We start from the raw sequence: 21,253 nt of genomic DNA on the forward strand, positions 1-21,253 counted from the left end.
CCAGTTTCTGGCTGTCCCAGACAGCCAAATAAACCCCCCAGAAGGTCATATGCCCTCTCTCAACAGAAACTTACTTCTGGATGAAGTTCAAGAAGGTGGAGATCTAGATGCCCTGGATCCAAATGAACCCATGATTTCCTGTCTTCTAGTAACCTAACCTACCTACTGAACCCAGGTCTGTTTTTGCTGTGACATTCAAACCCAGTTTGGATCTAAAATTTTCGCATACAAATGTACATAGCTGAAAATGCAAATCTTTGGAGCACTGGAATCTGAGAGAGAACTTATTCACAATCCCCAGATGTGGCAAGTAAAGAGTGAGCACAATGAGCTCAGCAGGTACCTATGCCTGGTAACTTCATGCTTCTGGGGATCACTGGAGCTCCTCTTCAGATCCTGTTAAGTGCATGAAATACACCAAAGAGAAAAGCCTTAGACAAATTTAAGTTTCAACTGAGTTTATTCGAGCAAAGAAAACTCAAAACAAAACAGAGCAAAAAGAAGCAAAGTAAAACAAAAATTATTCAAGTATCAATCAGCCCCCTGAACCAGAGCAGGGTCAGAAAACTTCAACTAATAACATAATTTGACAGCATTATTAGAAAATGTAAGCACAGGGTAAAAACAGCTTACTTTGCTACAGCTTAATTGGTTAAGTGGTTACAGAGCCTCCAGTCGTAACTCAATATTGGTTTGGTGTTCAAGTAGATGGTCTCCCAAAAATACTGTTTACCAGTAAGGTTAAAACAAGTCTAGATCGGGAGATGGGGAAGGGTGAGGGGTTATGACAAATCTCTCCCAAAGTCAGCTTTGCCAAATTTTGGTGACAGGAAAGGTTAGTTTTCCTACAGACTCCTGGATGTACCTTTTCATCTATTGATATTGAAGAGAGGGGCTGTGACCAAGCACCTGAAGGTGCTGCATTAAGGAGGAAAATGTAGGGGAAACTTCTTTCCTTTTGCCCTGAAGGTAAAGGGATCCCCTAGTAATGAGGGTGAGAGACTTGGAACACATCTGCAGTGCAGTGAGCTGTACAGGCTGCATTACTTCTTTCTTACTTTTCAATAAACTGTTTCTGTGTCTGTTGGGGTGGGGAGGCTGAAGATGGTTGTGGTGATTGCCAGGCATCGAAGTTCAAAGAAGAATATACAACTTCATCCATCTGAAAAGTATGAGCAGTGATCAGTCAAGTCAGTGTCACAGGTCAGGGTCTTGCCTTGCCTAGTGTGATTCAGCACCACATGCAGACGCCTCTTTTCACTATGGAGAAGCTAAAAGAATGTTACCCTTTGTCTTCTTGCTAGTATTCTGATGAATGGTCATTAGAAGAGACAGATAATGCTGCTCATAATGTAGTATATTTGTATAGCCATGAGAACAAACAGACCAAAAATAAATAGAACAATATGGGTGAATCCCACAGAATCATGTTGAATGAAAGAAGCTGCACATACACACAAGTTATGCTGTATTTTTCATGTATGGAAGAGCAGAAACAGGCAAAAGTAATCTGGAGCATTGAAAGAAAAGTCTGTGGTTAGTCTTCAGACAGAAGTGACTGGAAGAGTTTTTCAGGAGGGAGGGGTCATGTAGTATTTCTTGATTCGGGTGCTGCTTACATGGATGTGTCCAGCTTGTGAAAGTTCATAAACTATGAAAGCATGTTTATAATTTGAACGCTTTTCAGTATATATGTGTGTACTCCATTGAGATGTTAAGGTGAGAAAAATTGTGTAAAATAATTATAAAATAAAGGAAGCAGGACCTCAGAACTATTAGAGTGGAAATTACCCTTTTGACAATAAGAGCAGGGCCAGATTGAAGGTGGAGGAGACAGAACAATTTAGTGCCTTCCTTGTTCTGGGCATTGTTCTGGGTGCTTTACAAATGTTATCTTGTTTCATCCCTTCAACTTCTTTTTGAAGTAGGCAGAATGCCCATTTTACAGATGACAAAGGATCAAAAATGTAGAGTTACTTGCCCAAGGTCACATAACCAGTGAGTCACACCTGGTCTCAAACACAGAATAGGGATGGTTGCAGTGCACATTCTTGCTATGAGTAGACTCGTGGGCATGATTAACCAATACTTCTTTGTTTGTTGCTGCATTGAGGAACTTTGACCCAAACTTGACCTCACATTTGTATCTTCAAGAATATCCCATTCTATACAGAGACATTTCCATGAGAAAATGAGCCATGAAACTGGCTGTGCTTACCTTGTAAGGGGAGTTGTCAGAATGGTCCTGACCTGGGGATGCAAAGAAGAGTTATCAATCTCTGGAAATGCAAAGCCGACTTATGGCCTGTTATTTCTACCTGAGGGAGGTGGCAGATGAGGGGAGAGAGGGGAGGTAGCCCATGAATAGTAAGGGAATTTCCTTCTCTCACAGTCTGTTGTTCAGACCCAGCATTAGTGCCAGAGTTGGGGCAGGAATAGAGCCATAGGAGGCCTCAATCCACCTCTGAAGATTTCTACCAGTTATCAATGCTTTAATTTTTTTTTATCAAATGTGTTTCTCAGGAATATGTTCCAGAAACAAGTCAGTTCTGAGGCCCACAGCTCCCTGAGCACCCACAAAACCAGGAAAGTTTCACCAAGAGAGAATACCCACATGTGTATGTAACAGAGGCAGGAGGAGGAAGGAGTAAGGATGAGGAAATGGGTCCTAGAGACATGGGATCTGACTCAGGCCTGCCTAGCCTAGGTGTGTGAGCCTCTCTTCTGGGGATTTCTGAGGGCCCTCTTGTGCTGGAAGAGAGAGAACCTAAGCCAACTGAGGGTTGGGAAATGGAGCCTCCCTCTGTAAAAATTCAGGAGGGAGGGAGTGGTTTGGGAATCCAGGACTCCCTGCCAGGTCAGGGCACGTGGTGGAACACACCACTTCTCAATGGGTGGCTGGTTTTACTTACTATGGTTGGAGGCTGAGGGTTTGTGCTCTGTGAGATCACTCTGGTCACTTGTCCTAAATAAATATCAGACACTGTGACTGTTATTCCCACGTACAGGATCTTTGCTCCCTGAGTTAGGAAGGACACGGTCAGTAGATGATTCCTTGAGGCTCCTTGGTGTTCGTTCATACTGTGGATGGTACTGCCTTTTCTCTTGGGGCCTCATTTTTTAATCCAACCATGATCCCTTCCAGTGTTTACTCCTTTCCTGTTTGCTGGGTGTTCACATTTAGGTCCCTTCCTTATCGACTGCTTCTGTGTGTACTTCTACCCTAAGACCTTTCCTGTTTTGTTTTTCAGGGGTAGATGAATGTTTTCTCTCACTTTACTTTTTGTTCCAGAGAACTTTCTTTGTTTCTTCTCTCTCTTAGGTTCTCTTTCTGTCCTATCCCTCCCTCCTCCTGCTACTGTGGCCAACAGAGCTTTCCCTTACTGCTCGTTTCATCTCCTCATTTATTTTTCTTCCTGCACTTTGGCTTCCTTCACTGGAAGACAGAGGAGCATCATTGGGCCTGTTCCTCTAACCCAGAGGGGGATGGGAACACCCATGTCCAGGACACAGTGGGGTACAGTGAGGATGAAGACAAGGGAAGAAGAGACCTGCAAGAATTAGTGCTGAGAAATAGGAGTTCAGGGAGAAGTAGGAGGAGGAGATCCAGGCCCAGAGATGGAGGTGAAGAAGACCTTTTCCTCTCCCAAGGATGGCAGTGAGCCTTGGATAAAACAGAAGCAGAGAAAAAGATATTATACCTACCAATCTTCCCTAAAACATACCAGGGCTGCTATGTCAGAGCCACCCAGGCAGTACTCCAATCACGATGCCAACAAGCAACCCAGCTGAAATACCTGGAGAACTTCCTGTTACTGGATTATCTGTCATGGAAAAAAAAAAAAAAAAAGGAATGAATGAAGGTGGAATTGTTTTACAGTATGTGTGCCCTGGGAAATAGCTCTCGGCCTGAATAGTCTCTATTTTTTCCTTCAAGAAATACATTTTCTGTGGGAAGTTTGCTGGGAGGTGATTAGCCAACTATATCCTTATGGCTTTTTCTTTTTTCTCTCACTGTGTTTCTGTGTTGGTGATTAGTCTTCCCTCAATTCCATCTTGGCCTTTCTGCACTCAGATATTTTTGAAGGCTTGGGAAATGTGAGAAAGGCTGACTGCTCTTTGGTATGTTGTTGTAACTTCCTACTTTCCTGGTTGCATCTTTTTCTCAGTGTCCCATTTTTAGGGAAGGCATGAATATGTGCCTCTCAGTTCTCCTCTGGCAAGGGCTTAACTGATGTAAGCCCCAGGCTACTGCTTTCTGAATTCACCACCTCCTTTGCACAGAGATCATGCCACCCATGGGCTCCCAGCACAGATATGAAAGCAAGACCAGTCCTGAGAGACATGGTTTTCCTCTGATGGGGACTGGCTCAAAAACTCACATCAGTCTTGCAGAAACTCTCTTTGAAGTCTAAAATTTCCTTGCTTTTCTTTCTACTTCACAGGGATTAGCTCTGCTTCATCGTGTGATGCTTCTCAGGCTTCTCCCACTCCTGCCCCACTTTATATCACCAGTGTTTACCGCAATAAATATCATGCATGTCTCATCTTGGCTGCATCTCAGGGGATAAAAACTAAATCATCAGGCTAGAGACTTTGCCTTTGAACTACTTTTTTCCTTCTCCCATATCTAGGCAGTAACCATGTCCCAGTAGGTATTTTGTATAGTGCCCTCTCTCCGATGTATATAATAACTTTTGCATCTGTTTTTTCTTCTTTATTTATGTTGCAACCATTTTGGGTGGAGCACTCTCCAGTGAACTGAAGGCTGATGATTGATGCTAATGCTATTTACTGTTACAGGGCACTTACTATATGCCAGTCCTTGTGCTAAGTACTTTACATGTATTTCATTTGATCCATAAGATAACTCTGTCAAGTAGACAGTATTTCCATTTTACAGATGAAAACATTGCGACTTAGAGTGGTGAAAAACTTACCAAAAGGGCTAGTAAGAGGTGGATCTTGGATTTCACTCTAGAGCTACCTGTCTTCAAGGCTAATGACAATAGTAGTAATATCAGTTAAGAGTTATGGAACAGTTCCTCTGTGTGTGTCATTTTGCTGAAGTTTTGATTAACTGTTACATAAAATCTTCAAAGTAATACCATGAAGAAGGTAGTCATTGTAATTTTCAGATGAGGAGTCTGAGGCTCAGATACGTTAAGAATCATGGGCAAGATGTTTAAAACTGCAAAAGCATATGTTCAAAAAGAAGAAATATCTCATATCAATAACTTAACTTTTCAACTTAAAGATATATTAATAAAAACAAACTAAAGCCAAAGCTAGTGGAGAAATGGGAACAAAAAGAATTAGGCTGGGGTTAAATAAAATGGAGAATAGAAAATCAGTAAAAAAATCAACGAAAAAAAATTCAGTTTTCCAAAAAATTTCAAAAAATTCACAACCTTTAATCACATTGACTAACAGAAAAAGAGAGAAGATTTGTATCATTAAAATCAGAAATGAAGGTGGAGACATTGCTATTAATTGTGTAGAAATAATAAGAATTATTAGAGTACTATGAATAATTGTATGGCAACAAATTGGATAACCTAGATGAAATGGACAGATTCCTAGAAACACAAAACTTACCAGAAGGAATCATGAAAAAATTAAAAATCTGAATATTCCTATAACAGTAAGGAGATTAAATCAGTGAAAACATCTGACAAGACTCAACATTCTTACATGATAAAAGCACTCAAACTAGGAATAGAAGGAAATTACTGCCACATAATAAAGACCACATCTAAAAAGTTCACAGTGAACATCATACTCTGTGACATATAAAAAGTTCACAGTGAATATTATACTCTGTGGTGAAAGGCTGAAGACATCCCCTGTAAGATCAGGAACAAGGTAAGGATGCCTGCCTTTGGCACTTTTATTCAACATAGTATTGGAAGTCCTAGCCATAGCAACTAGGGAAAGAAATGTAAATAAATTGTATCCAAAATGGAAAAAAGTGATAACATTTCTGTTTGCAAATTACATGAACTGATATGTAGACAACCTACAGATCTGATAAAAAACCTATTTATGTAATAAAAACATTTAGCAAAGTTGCAAGATAGAAAATCACCATGTAAAAATTAGTTGTATTTCTATACAGCAAGAACGAACATTCCAAAAGCAAAGTAGAAAAATATTTTATTTCTTAGAGTTTCAAAAAGAATAAAATATGTAGGAATAAACTTAACCAGGACTTGTACCTTGAAAACTACAAAACAATGTTGACAGAAGTTAAAGAAGACCTAAGTAAATGGAAAGACATCCCATTTTTATGGATTGGAAAACCTAATGCTGTTAAGATGACATTTCTACCCCAAGTGATCTACAGATTCAATGCAATCCCTTTTAAAATCCCAGGGATATTTTTTGTATGTATAGGAAATCAATCCTAAAATTCATGGAATTGCAAGGGAACCAAAATAGCCAGTCTTGAAAAAGGAAAACAAAGCTGTAGGACTCCGATGTACTGATTTCAAAATTTGCCACGAAGCTTCAATAATCAAAAGGGTGTAGTATGACAGTGTAGTATGGTCATAAAGAAAGACATATAGACCAATGGAATGGAATAGAAAGCCCAGAAATAAATGGTCGCATATATGGCCAAAAGATTTTAGACAAGAGTGCCAAGACTGTTCAATGGGGAAAGGATAATATTTTCAACAAATGATTTGAGAAAACTGGATATTCATTGAAAAGAATGAAGTTCAATCTTTACCTAACACCATGTGCAAAAATTAACTCAAAAATGGATCAAATACCTAAATGAAAGAGCTGAAACTATGAAACTTTTAGAAGCAAACATAGGGTGAGAGCTTCATGCTGTTAGATTTGCCAATAATTTCTCAGCTATGACAGCAAAAACACAGGCAACAAAAGAAAAATTGGACTTCATGAAAATTAAAATCTTTTGTGCATCAAAGAACATCATGAAGAAGGTGAAAAGACCACCTACAGAATGGGAGAATTACTTACAAATCATATATTTGATAAGAAATTAATATCCAGAATATATAAAGAACGACTACAACTCAACAGCAAAACTAAACAACCCAATTAAAAATGGGCAAAGAACTTGAATAGATGCTCTTCCAAAGAAGATAAACAAATGGCCAAAAAGCACACGAAAAGATGCTTAACATCACAAATCATCAGGGAAATGCAAATCAAAGCCAAAATGATATATCAGACTTGTATGTTTTTTGTAGCTCATGCAGTAGGTAAAAGAAAGCAAAAAGGTGACAAGGGGACATGTTAGTGACAGAAGCAACTTGACCTTGATGACCCTTTTTCCTGTCCCTTCTGTGAAGCCCCTCCCACTACATGGAACTTCTAAAGGCTGAGAGAACCCCCTCCTCACATTCCAGTAAGGACCTAAGTTCAGCGATGAGAAACCAGAGAAGCAAGGCGAGGAGAGAGCCTGCAGAGATGGAGCGGGAGGGCTCAGGGGGAGAATTAGGGTTTTGTTTGTGCCTGTGGGATGCAGGCTGAGAAACAAGTTTTTTTCCTGGAATTTCTTTGCAAACAAGGTCGACACCACCCCAGAGCTTGGTGCTGATGCTGCAGGACTTTGATCATCTTGACTGTGGTCTTGTTGAGGCCTGTGGCAGAGTTACAGGCAAGGCAGGTATAGGATCCACTATCACTCACAGTGGTGTTGGGGATAATGAGCTCTTGTGTGGATTGCTGGGGTCTCCCATTGATAAGCCACAAACACTGTGTGGAAGGGTTAGAGGCCGAGTAGCAGAAGAGGCTGAGGTTTGCTCCTGTATGGTAAGATGAGTCTGGGGGGGAAATAGAGGGGGTGTCCAGGCCATTTGGAACAAAGAGAATAAAGCCACACATGATGTCATCTGAGGGAAGAGAAAACACCTTTTAGAAGGGTCACAGTATCGATCTGAGCCATGTCAAACTTGTTTTAAAAAGTTCCAGCCATGGGCTTCTGGTCAAGATGGAGGAATAGACAGTCCCCAGCATCACTCTCTCTCTTACAAATCAACCAATTTACAACTATAACAAAGATACAACAGCCAAACTGTGGCTGCTAGAGGTCAGCAGAAGAGGAGGAGAGACCTATGGAGTGCATGAAGGGGGGAGAAGCCATGATGAGAGAAAGAAAAACCTGGCAGAAGCCACAGCTGTGCCCATTGGATGAAGTTGCTTGGAGGCAGCAGGGGGAGAAGAGGACTTTGGTGGCCCCTGACCAGCAAGACCACTAAGAGGGTTCCCGTGGACCCACACAGGAGTGAGGAGACACAACAACTGAAAAAAGGAGCCACTTAGAGTCCAGTGAATCATCGCAATGGACTCGTGCATGGCCCATCCCGTGGGAAGTGTTTGCAGGGTGGGCAGTGGGGGAGACAAGCCCACCAGGGGAACACTGGGGCACAGCAAGGACAGCTGACCTGCACCCAAGGCAGTGAAGGATGACTCAGAAGAGACTGATTAGAAATATAGAATTGCATGGGGTGCAGTTTGATGAAAAGACTCAGGCCCAGATCAGAGTTTCTACACAACCCAGGTGCACCTGGTCTCTGGAGAGCCAGAAGTATGTATAAGTCAACCATTACACCCTGAGCTGCACAAAAAGACTTCCCTAGGGAAGCAGCAGAAAAGCAGAAATTTATCTAAATCACACAGCTCAAGTACTGGTCCACACAGGAAGTTCCCCTCTTTTAGAAGTAAGCAAAGGACAAAAAATGAGTCCCAGCTCAGGGACAGTGCCAGTGCCTCAGAGCCCATTGTGGGTCCTGAGGCATGGAGGCAGATGCCAGACCTCCTCTCACAAGCAGGCACACCACCAGTGCCTCAGGGTCCACCAAGGGACCTGAGGTGAAGATCTGGGGTTTGGACCCCTCCCCACAACCAGGCACACCACCAGCATCAAGGAGCATGCCAAAAACATCACCTCCATGTGATATAACCCACCACAGACACCACAGTAACCACAGCTGCCACAAAAGTGGCTAGACATTACAAGCACCATGCAGGTGGTCTGCCAGCCACTGCAGTGCATTGACACAAGGAGAGTCACCAGCAGAGACCAAAGAAAAGAAGAGGATGTCTCTCTCCACAAAGCCCGTTCCAGAGTGACAGAAGAAGCATCTGCTCTGCTATAATATTGGAGGACCCGAACATACCTTTCAGCATTGCACAGATGATCTAGGCAACACATCAACAGAGTAACCATTACTCTTTCAGAAGGAGAGAAGAAATCTAGGGTTATCAGAAGAGGGAGGGGAAAGGGAGAGGGGATAGGGAGAGATTGGACAAGGGGCATAAAAAATAAGTATGATCTGTAACAATATATATGCTAGTAATATTGATTTGATCAACATATGTCAATGTCAAACCCCCCAAATATGTATAATCAATTATGACTCAATAAAAATTTTAAAAAGTTCCAACTATAACCGCTGTGCTCACTGAGCCTGAGTCTGAGACATTAACTTGTTCCTCCCATCACATGTCATTGATCCTGAGCCTCTCAAGACAGGAGCAAGCCCTCCCCTCCTCTTCTTGGCTCATGGCTGTATGTGCCCGAATAGGCGCGGGGCAGGAAGACATGGCCAGCCTGTGTGTCCAGAACTGAAGGTTTTTGTACCTGGACGTGGGAGGGACTGAGTTCCCTGGACTCTGGCTGTGTGCATTTGGGCTGACAGCCTGGGACATGGGAACAGAAGTTACTCACAGGAAATATTCAGGGTGACTGGGTCACTGCGGCGGGTGCTCACTGGGTTCTGGATTTCACACTCGTAGGGTCCTGTATCACTCCTTGTGACACTGAGTAAAGTGAGAGTCCTGTTGTCCAGGGACAGATCCAGCCTGGGACTGACCTGGAGCCTCTGACCATTTATCCACCACGTGTAGGTTGTGTTCTGAGTCTCAGGTTCACACGTTAATGCCACAGAGTCCTCGTCCTCCACAGGGTGGGAGTTGTTGCTTGTGATGGAGGGTTTGGGTAACTCCGCTGCACAGAGAACAGAGAGAAGATTGCCCTGTGTGGTACCTGTGATTCCTCCAAAGGCATTTTTCAATCAGAGTTGGCATATCTCTCCTCTCAGCTCACCTGAGATCCTAAGAGAACCAGGAAGGCATGTGTGTCACAAGATAGATGTATGAGAATTTGGGGGCTCAGAAAATGTGACGCTGCCTGTTGTGTGTCTATGAGAAGCATGCTTTCTCACATGTGAAATAAGCAGCAGCACTTGGTCATGGACAGACACAAAACTAGGAGTTACAGACCCCCTGGCGTCTCTCCTAGATCCTCCCTCACAAGCTGACGCCCTGACCAACTTCGGGACATGTGGGTGCTGAGTATCTTCAGGCTGTACATTGCTCAGCCTAGGAAAGTTTTCTCTGAGGCTTCCCTTTTAAAGGATAGTCTAGGGTGGGTCATGATGGGAACTGGGTGTTTGAGAAGAAATGACAAAGGGAGACCAGGAGCAAGTACGGAGTCAGTTCAGGAATCAGGTCACAGGGCCACAAGGTGGGAAAGTTCTGCCCAGGTGTTAGATGGTGACTGACTTCATCTAGTGAACTAATAATGGTGGAGCATAATCCAAGGAATGAGCTAGAAAAGAGTGAGGGGAACAGGCAGTAGCTGTTGGCTTTGGCAGCAAAGCCATGTTATCTATCCTTGCTCTTTGATGTCTCTTCTCCCACTGCACCTGTATGGACCGTGTGTGTTTGGTGGATGTGAAATAAAAGTTGGGAAAGTTAAATTTCTGCCATACATAAACATTGTTATTAGCACCCAGGATCTAGAACCAATTCCTGAAAGGATTATATCTCTGGAGAGTAGGATAATGTCTTAGGCACAGCTCTGACGTCCAGCAGGATCACAGTAGGATCAAAGGAAGGTGCTAAAGTAAGTCTGAAATCAGCGACTCCCGTGGTAGAGAGAGACCTGTGAGTGCTGTTAAGAGGACAGAACTGGTCAGAGGGGAAGGCTGAGGTGTTTCTGTCCCACTGTCCCCCTACAGGGACTGGCTTGGAGTCAGGCAGAGAAAAGGTGAGCTGGAAAAACCCCATCTGTTTACACTGCTGTCAGTAATCCCTGCCAGAGGAGGGACCCCCGTCCTTAGATTCCCCAAACCCAGTTAGAGTTTTACTGGGAGTTTGTGCAGCTTCACCGCCTCATAGTAGAAGACCAGAGAGAGGAAGCCACCCCCAGCCTAAGCAGTTATGTTACAGTGTCATCTTGAAGCTAAGCACTGTTCTAGAGTGTAGCCTGCCTGGGCAGCTGGTGGAAACAGACTTCCTCTATCCTAAGGGCCCACCTTCATTCCACCACATTCACAGGGGTGTCTGCAGGACCAGGACTCCAGGTGCCTGGTGCCAAGATTAGACAGAAAGACTGATACCCCAGCATTTGAACCGGCATGGCATCCCCTGCCCCTACCCACCCAGGTGAACAAGCAGACCTACCTGCTCAGGGGGAAACTGCCAGTAAGCGGTGGTCCACCACATTTGCACACACCTGCCCTGCACAACCCATGGGCCTGGTAAGCCCACAGGTGCCCGCATCAGCCAACAACCAGCCTGCCATCAGCCCTGCCTTCCCCCGACCCTCTACAGAGCTGCCAGGGCCTGCTTCACCAGTGTACACGTGCTTCCCAACCAACAATGATCAGGCAGTGGCCTGCCTTCTCATAGCAGGCCTCTACAGGGCCATCAGACTCTGCTGTTTCCTGAATGATAGCAGAGCAGGCAGTGGCTGTGATGCTCCAGGAAGGGCCTCTACAGAACCTCTTGAACTGGCTGTGCCCTTGTAGGCTTGTTCCAGGCCCAATGCCTGATCCAACGGCCCTCTACAGAGTTGTGAGGCCCTGCAGCACCAGTGGTCACCTGCTCCCTGAATAACAGCAGAGAGGGCAACAGCTCTTCCTTATTACAGTAGGCCTCCGCAGAGCTGCCAGACCTGCCTGCACCCTTGCCTGCACCCTGCTGACCTTGTATGCCTCCTGCTTGTCTGACAATGAACCAGGCAGTGACATTGCCTCTCTCTGGTAGAACATAATGAAGTTGCTAGGCCTTGCTACATCCTCGTTGGCAGGCTCCAGGCTTGACTGCTTATCCAGCAGCCCTTCCCAGAACTGCCAGACCCTGCTGCACTGATGTGTGCCTGTAACCTGCTGCACAGTGAATGGGGTGGTGGCTTGTGTCCTCAGGCAGGCCTGCATAGAGCCATCTGGCTCTGCTGTGCCTATGTATGTCAGCTGCCCAGACAGCAGCATTCACTCCTTTGACAAGCCTTGGAAGAGTTGCCCCATCTTGTACCCAGGCTCACCCATTTCCAGCCCCAAAGATCATCAGGAAGTGCACCATCCCCTGGAGACAGCCTCAGTGCTGCACCCACACATGGCCTGATAGCTGAGCAGGCAGAAACTCTGAGCCTCATAAGACCACCAAACAGCCATTTGGCCCTTTGTGTCCACACATGCCTGGCCCAACAACTAGCCAGGAAGCTCCAATCCAGTAAAACAGCAGAAGTGTTTGTACACATTCCTGCAGATATCACATAAAGAGATTGCAACTAAAGAAATGACATAGAAACTATGCTACTGAGTCAATGCAGAACAAAGTCAATGCCACATATTCAACAGACACCGTAGGGCTCACCATAAGGAAAAAATCATTTCCATGTAATCCACTCCATAAAATGCGAAAAGCAATTACTCATTTATGCATGATGATATCAATGTTTGGACACAGAAATATGAAAAAGCAAGGGAATGCAATGATCCCAAAGCAACACAGTAAAGCTCCAACAACAGATGCCAAAGAAGAGGGCAGTTACAAAATGCCAGTAAAGGAATTTCAAATAATGATCTCAATGAGACTCAATGTGATACAAGGGAATACAGACAAACAGTTCAATGAAATCAGGAAAACAATTCAGGATCTGAATGAGAAATTTAACAAAGAGATGAAATCAGGGAAAAGAACCAAGCAGAAATGAAGCTCAAGAATTCAATGAATAAAATAAAAAGTATGATTGAGAGCTTCACCAACAGACTAAATCGAGCAGAAGAGAGAATTACTGAACTTGAAGAACAGAGCTTTTGAAATAGCCCAGTAAGAGGGTAAAATTTTTTTTTTGAAAGTGAAGAAAGTCTATGAGAATTATGGGACACCATTAAGTGAACATAATGCAGAGGGGGATGTAGGCACAATCGAGGCCTTACAGTCCTCTGTGTGTGTGAAGTAGAATAGACCCCACCCCAACACCCAGAGGCCATAGAGGAATCACTTACGGTATACATGGAACTGTCCGGATGCTTGGTCAGTGCTGACATATATATCTATGGTTTGTAGTGTGTAGTATCCTGTATCCTCCAGCGTCACATTCTGGAACAGTAGGGATCCATTTGGGAATAATATCTCTCGACCGCTGTATGCAGGCCCTGAGGTATTTACTTGAGTATATATCATATATGATATAATGAGTTGGTTGTTGAGCACTTCTTGCCCTTTGTACCAGTGATAGACTAGAAGATTCTCTGTCATATTGTGGAAAAGTAGAAGAACGTTCTGACCTTCGGCAGCATTGAAGGGCACTGATTCAATAGTGAGCTGAGCAGTTGGGGGTGGGATCCAGAAGGTTAAAAGTGAAACTAGGAGGGAAGAGGGAGAAATAAGTAAATATTGGGACCTATGTATTGGGATGGAAAGATGGAGCCTTTGGTTCTGAGTATTTCCCCTTATCCTTCAGCTTTGGGAGATGTGTGTGTATGTATGTGTGGGCATGTGTGTGTATATGATACTCCCTTATCCTTCAGCTTTGGGAGATGTGTGTGTATGTATGTGTGGGCATGTGTGTGTATATGATACTTAAGTATTTGTGTGTGTGCATGTGTGTGAGAGAGAGCATATGTGTGTAGGAGTGTGTCCCCTACTTGATCATGGTCAGCAGTGTGACCACTATTGCTTCAGTGCCTCTGAAGTTGCCATTCCCTCTATTTGGAATACTCTTCCCTGTTGTCTGCAGGACAACACTACCCTTAGATAACTCCTCACATTTGGGCATTCTTTGGAGACATCTTCCCTGACTTCCTCCCCTAGAGCCCCTGGGTCTTCACTTTCTGACCTTTCCCTGCTCCGTTCCGTCCATGGCTCTTGTCAGCACCTAACCTCACCTTCTAGATCTCTTTGCTTGTGTGTTTTCCTCCCCACTACAGCATGAGCTCCACGAAGGCAGGGGCTTGTGTGATCATTTATGTATCACAGTGCCTGGAACAGGCCGAAGACACCTGTGGATGAACTGATGAATGTTCCCAGGGCCCTGTGATTCCTGGTGGTTTTTTGCTAGTTTCTGAGGTAGGTGGTTAAGCACAATGTTTAATGCCCCAGTTGTGTTCTTATATGGAGTGTCCTTCTGACGAAGTTATTGTTATCATTTTTCATTATGTAGTGTTTGCTGATGATTAGCTTGGAAAGCAAAGAGCAAACAAGATTTTCCTGCCCCTTCTCAATCCTAGAGAAATGTGATTTTCCTGTTGCCAAGTCTTCTGGCTCCTTGGTGTCATCTCCCTTCAGGTTCCAAACAGAAGCCCCCTGTTCCCTCTCAGAGCCCTGTCCTCCCCAGGGACATGTTAACCTGTCTCTGTGCTCTCATCCTCCTGCCCACACCCAGGGATTGGTCCCCTCTCACCTGTGAGCAGGAGCCCCTGCCATGGGATGTGACATTTGCAGTGAGATGCTGAGGGGAGCTCCATGGCCTCTGTTGCCTGCTCTGTCCTCCGTCTATGGAGAAGAGTTTCTGCTCCAGTAATGCTCTGAAGCACTGCTGCTGAGATGTGTCACCTCTGCTGTCCTTCCTCCCTCTGCACTGAGCCTCCTCCCAGGGCAGGAGCACTTCCCAGGTCACATGGGCAGGGGTGGGGTCTCTGCCAGGAGGCCTTTCTCTCTTACCCTCTCAGTCCTGCCTTCTTTGTGCATTTCTCCCCTTTCCCGCTGTCTGTTTCAGTTCCCCAGGCCACACTTTTAGAAACAAGGATGATAGGGATTCCTGTCCACCAAGAGGATCACCCACAAGCCCCAGCACTGACCTTTGCTGTGTCCTGTCCTTGGGTCTGTCAGTACCACACAGAGAGGCACTGCATCCCTAAATCCAGGTCTGCATTTCCCTATGTGACACAGAAATCATCTAATCACCTGGTTCTTCACAACATTCTCCAATGTGGTGGGAAGGGCACTCCCAGCAGGAGGTGACAGAGTTGACTCTGGGGGCTAGAAAGGGGCAGCTGAGTGATGATTGGTGAGAGGACTTGACCTCTATCTCAGTGTCACCACCTTGGCCTTAGATCCAAGGTCAGAGACCCAGACCTAGGTGTTTCAGAAGGAGCTTCAGGTTCTGGGTGTAAAGGGGTATAGGTTGTGCATGTCCTGGAAAGAAAGGTCTGTGGGAACAGAGGTCAGGTGCTCCATTGCCCTAGGGGAAGGTTTCATGGAGACCCTCCCTCCATTTGTCTGTAGGTTGAGCTGTGACTCAGGACCCATCCATGATCTCCCTGACTGTTCTGGGTGGCCCCTGTCCTCTGCTAGGCTGACTCTCCTGTGGTCATCCCACCTTTCCCCAGGAAGATCCAGGAGGGAATGGGAGCTGCAAGGGCCCACTGGCAGAGCAGAGTTCTTAGAGATCCTTAGAAGAGGCAGATGGGACAGAGCAGGTGTGAAGGAGGGACCCTGAAGGGTTTGTTGGAGCAAGGGATAGAAATCAAGCACCACCTTTACCTCTTTAGCGAAAGTTAGGCTCCTGTCTCAGATGAATTAATATCCTGAGTGTTTGTCTGTGCATCCTGATATTGCCCCCTGGAGGGTATGAGGAGACCTGCAGCCAGTGTCAGGGGCTGCACCGGGGATGCTGTCTAGGCTCCAAATAGTGTGAGTGGCCATGACTCCTGGGCAGATCCCATCACTATGGGCTCTAACCTCCTGGCTTCAGGGTCATTCCAGTCAGGGCCCTGCTCATTGTGGGTCCCCAGGTTGCCGACTCCATTGCCTTGCAGGGTGAGCTGAGAGAGAGGATTGGAGTTGTCCAGAGAACTCTGGGTTTATGTCTGTGAGGACTGTCCATCAGAGGAATGTGCTGCCTTGGAAGGAGCCATATGTCCATGGGGTATTAGGGGAAGGGCCTGGGGAGGAGTCTTGAGGCTTTAGTGAGAGGATGCTGCCTGGATTGCTGGTCTCCTGAACGCCCAGTGTTTCCCTCCATCACAGCACTGGGGGTGAGCCATCAAATTCATCTGTGTCTCTGTCTGTTGTCTGCCCTAAACCTCCCCTCATGCCCCAGGAACTGAAGCAGCTCCCATCTGGAGACTGAGAAGGGGATCTGTGGGTTCCTCTGTGAAGGGAGAGGAGGCCTGTGGGCTCTCTGCCGTGCTGCATAAGCAGATCCTGGGTTATCCTGTCCTGTCCTGCATGGGAAGTTCCCCTCATTCCCAAGGACTCCTTGGCTTGTGGAGTATCTGCAGGGCCCCTAGCCAGGTGTCCCCACACACCTGGGACCCTTAGAGATCAGGAGTCCCCAAATGACTTTCTTTGTGGTCAGTGTGGAGCTCAGTCCTGTCTTGATCATCACTCCAGCTGGAATGGAGGATGCACAGTTTGTGCCCGGTCAGGCATCATTGTGAGAAGAGGAAGGACATAGGTTGCCCGTCCAGACACCATGCATTTAATGAGTGTTAATTGAGCATCTTTTTCATGTCATGCACTGTGCCGGGTTCTGGGAATTCCATAGAGACCAGGATAGACATGGTCCCCGAGTTTGTGGAGTTTCTTGGTGGCAGTGAAGATGGGTACTCAGTGAACATCGTGGAACAAAGGAGTTCATAATAATGGAGAGCAGGGCTGTGATGGGACACCATCCGGGGTGTCCAGAGCCTGTGAAGGGGCCAGCTTCACAGGATGTGACCTGTGTTGTCACAAGGACAACTACAATTAGAAATTTCCTGTATGTAATATAATGCCATTATGTCACTGTGCTGAAATTCTTTTCTTATTTAAAATTTTGTTTATTATTAGCATATTCACTCTTCAAATTTGTGATATTTCTTTATTCCTTTTGCCTGAACTCTCACTTCCCAAACCCCCTCCCTCCCTAGCCCCCATCTCTAGCATCCTCAGGTTAGTTCTCTCCTTCTGATAGGTCAATGCATTGTTGCGGTCTTTTCTTTTCTTTCTTTCCTTCATTCCTTCCTTCATTCCTCCTCCCTCCCTCCCTTCCTTTGTTCCTGGCAGCCACTTACGAGGGAGAACGTGGTATTTCTGTTTCTTTGCCTGGCTTATTTCACTTAACCCAATTTTCCCCGGACTCATCCATGTTGCTGCAAATGGCAGCATTTCATTCTTTTTTTATGGATCAGTAGTATTCCATTGTGTATATATTCCACATTTTTCCCCCAGCCAGGAATAATTTTATGGTTAGGGCTGCATTCTGTAGATGGTGTCACAGCCCTGGTTTCTCCACACTGGTCATCAGAATCTCTGCTGCTATTGATAGAGCTCCGTCTGGTCCGGGAATCTGTCTCTAACAACACCTGAGAGTGTACTTTAAATAAGGACTTCATGACAACAGCAAATATAGTTGGTGAAGAAGACTAAACCTAAGCATATAATGAGAAGTGCATGCAGTCTATCACACAGATAGCTTAAACATAGAATTAATTACAAACACTCACTGCTCAAAATTCGTGGACAAAAATGGGCAAGAGATTAACTGCCCTTCTTGTCCATTCACAGCTCTTTTTTCTATTGTTTAGGTTCTGCATATTTTCAGGATGGACCATCTCCTTCTTGTCCCCTGCCATGTATTTCAGAATTGGCCGGGTCTTTGTATTGAGTTATTATTATTTTCAGAAAATTCTAATTCTTTTAAAAAAACTTTACTTATTTTGTCAATATACAATGTGGTTGATTATTGTGGCCAATTACTGAAACCTCCCTTCCTCCTGCCTCTCCCCCCTCCCTCCCAACAATGTCCTTTCTGTTTGCTTGTCGTATCAACTTCAAGGAACAATAATTGTTGTGTCTTCTTCCCTCACCGTCTCCCCGGTTGTTTGCGTATTTACTAATTTATTTTTAGCTTCCACAAATAAGTGAGAACCTATGATATTTCTCTTTCTGTGCCTGACTTGTTTCACTTAATATAATTCTCTCTGGGTCCATCCATGTCGTTGCAAATGGCAATATTTCATACTTTTTTATACGTGAGTAGTATTCCATTGTGTAGATATCCCACATTTTCCGTATCCTCTCATCTGATGATGGATTTTGGGCTGGTTCCAACTCTTGGCTCTGGTAAAGTGTGCTGCGATGAACATTGGGGAACAGGTATACCTTCGACTTGATGATTTCCATTCCTCTGGGTATATTCCCAGCAGTGGGACAGATGGGTCATATGGTAGGTCTTTCTGCATTTGTTTGAGGAACCTACATATCATTTTCCATAGAGGATGCACCATTTTGCAGTCCCACCAACAATGTATGAGAGTTCCTTTTTCTCCGCAATCTCTTCAGCATTTATCATTAACAATCTTTTGGATATTAGCCATCCTCACTGGGGTGAGATGGAATCTCAGTGTGGTTTTGATTTGCATTTCCCAAATGCTGAGTGATGTTGAGCATTTTTTCATGTGTCTGTTGGACATCCGTATATCTTCCTTTGAGAAATGCCTATTTTGCTCTTTTGTCCATTTTTTAATTGGGTTACTTGTTTTTTTGTTGTATAGTTGTTTGAGTTCCTTGTATATTCTGGATATTAATCCTTTGTCAGATGTATATTTTGCAAATATTTTCTCCCACTCTGTTGGTTGTCTTTTAACTCAGTTAATTGTTTCTTTTGCTGCACAGTAGCTTTTTAGTTGATATAATCCCATTTATTTTTCCTTTGGTTGCCCATGCTTTTCGGGTCATATTCATGATGTCTGTGTCCAGTCCTACTTCCAGAAGAGTTTCTCCTATGTTTTCTTGAAGTTTTATTGTTTCAGGGTGTGCATTTAATTCTTTAATACATTTTGAGTTGATTTAAGTATATTCTGAGAGGTATGGGTCTAGTTTTATTCGCCTGCACATTGATATCCAGCTATCCCAGCACCATTTGCTGAAGAGGCAGTCTCTCCCCCAGGGTATAGGCTTGTTGCCATTGTCAAAGATCAGATGGCTGTAGGTGTGTGGGTAGATTTCTGGATTCTCTATTCTATTCCATTGATCAGTGTGTCTGTTTTTATGCCAGTACTATGCTGTTTTGGTTATTACAGCTTTATAGTATAGTTTAAAGTCAGGTAGTGTTATGCCTCCAGCTTTACTTTTTTTGCTCAGCTTTGCTTTGGCTGTGCGTGGTCTTCTGTTATTCCATATAAATGTCTGGATAGTTTTTTCCATTTCTGAGAAAAAATGTCATTGGAATTTTGATGGGGATTGCATTGAATTTGTATATCACATTGGGTAGTATGGCCATTTTCACTATGTTGTTTCTTCCAGTCCAAGAGCATGGGATATTTTTCCATCTTCTTGTGTCCTCTTTAATTCCTCTCAGCAGTGGTTTGTAGTTCTCATTATAGAGATTTTTCACATCCTTGGTTAACTCAATTCCTAAGTATTTTATTTTTTTGGTGGCTATTGTAAATGGGCAGGCTTTCTTGATTTCTCTTTCTGCATGTTCGCTATTGGAGAATAGAATACCTATTTTTCTGTGTTGATTTTATATCCTGCTACTTTGCTGAAATCATTTCTCAACTCCAAATTTTTTTTGTAGAAGCTTTAGGCTATTCGATATATAGGATCATGTCATCTGCAAAGAGGAACAGTTTGACTTCATCTTTTCCAATTTGGATGCCCATTATTTCCTTCTCTTCTCTGATTGCTCTGGCTAGTACTTCGAACACTATATTGAATAGGAGTGGTGAGAGTGGGCAATCCTTGTCTAGTTCCTGTTCATAAAGGAAAAGCTTTCAGCTTTTCCCCATTCAAGATGATATTGGCAGTGGGTTTATCATATATGGCTTTAATTATGTTGAGATACTTTCCGTCTATACCTAACTTATAGAAGGTCTTTATCATGAATGAGTGCTGAATTTTATCAAATGCTTTTTCAGCATCTGTAGAGATGATCGTATGGTCCTTGTGTATGGTTTTGTTGATAAGGTGTATCACATTTATTGATTTACATTTGTTGAGCCAACCTTGCATCCCTGGATTGAATCCCACTTGATCGTGGTGAGTAATTTTACGTATGTGTTGCTTTATTCTGTTTGCTAGTATTTTAGTGAGGATTTTTGCATCTATATTCATCAAGGATATCAGCCTGTAGTTTTTTCTTTTTTTTTTTGGCTATATCTTTACCTGGTTTTAGTATCAGGATGATGTTTGCTTTATAGAATGAGTTTGAGAGATTTGCCTCTGTTTCAATCTTTTGGAATAGCTTGTAGAGAATTGGTGTCAAGTCCTCTTTGAGTGTTAGGTAAAATTCTGTTGTGAATCCATCTGGTCCTTGGCTTTTCTTTGTTGGGAGCCTTCTGATAACAGCTTCAATCTCCTTTATTGTTATTGGTCTGTTCAGATTTTCTACATCTTCATGGCTCAGTTTTAGGAGCTTGTATGAGTCCAGAAATTTCTCCATTTCCTCCAGATTTTCAAATTTGTTGGCGTATAGTTGTTTATAGTACTCTCGAATGATTCCTTGTATTACAAATGAATCAGTTCTAATATCGCCTTTTTCATTTCTTTTTTTTTTTCTTCCCTTTTTGTCTTTTTTCGTGGCTGGCAACGGATCGCAACCCTCAGTGTTGTGCCCGTACCGGACCGGGACCGGCAACGGGATCGCAACCCTCGCTGTTGCTCCCGCACCTTGCTCAGCCAGTGAGCGGCCCATCTCTATGTGGGATCCGAACCCTCGGCGGGAGCGCTGCCGCACTTCCCAAGCGGTGCACTGTAGCAGTGCGCCACCGGGCTGGCCCGCCTTTTTCATTTCTAATTTTTGTTATTTGAATCTTCTCTCTTCTTTTTCTGTTAGCCATGCTAATGGTTTGTCAGTTTTGTTTATCTTTACAAAATACTCAGTTTTTGATTCATTGATCTTTTTGTATTGTTTTTTGGGTTTCAATTTCATTAAGTTCTGCTCTGATCTTAATGATTTCTTTCCATCTGCTAACTTTAGGTTTGGATTGTTCTTGTTTTTCTAGTTCTTTAAGGTGAAGTGTTAGGTTGTTCACTTGCCATCTTTCCATTCTTCTGA

The 21,253-nt window shown here is 44.0% G+C and overlaps 1 pseudogene; it reads right to left on the minus strand.

Moving 5' to 3' along the window:
• Positions 1-1,043: 1,043 nt before the first annotated feature.
• LOC103602475 lies at positions 1,044-14,735 on the minus strand (annotated as a pseudogene).
• Between the last annotated feature and the right edge of the window lie 6,518 nt (positions 14,736-21,253).

The sequence above is a fragment of the Galeopterus variegatus genome, unplaced genomic scaffold, assembly GCF_000696425.1.
Source record: "Galeopterus variegatus unplaced genomic scaffold, G_variegatus-3.0.2 Scaffold4165, whole genome shotgun sequence".
NCBI lineage: Eukaryota > Metazoa > Chordata > Mammalia > Dermoptera > Cynocephalidae > Galeopterus > Galeopterus variegatus.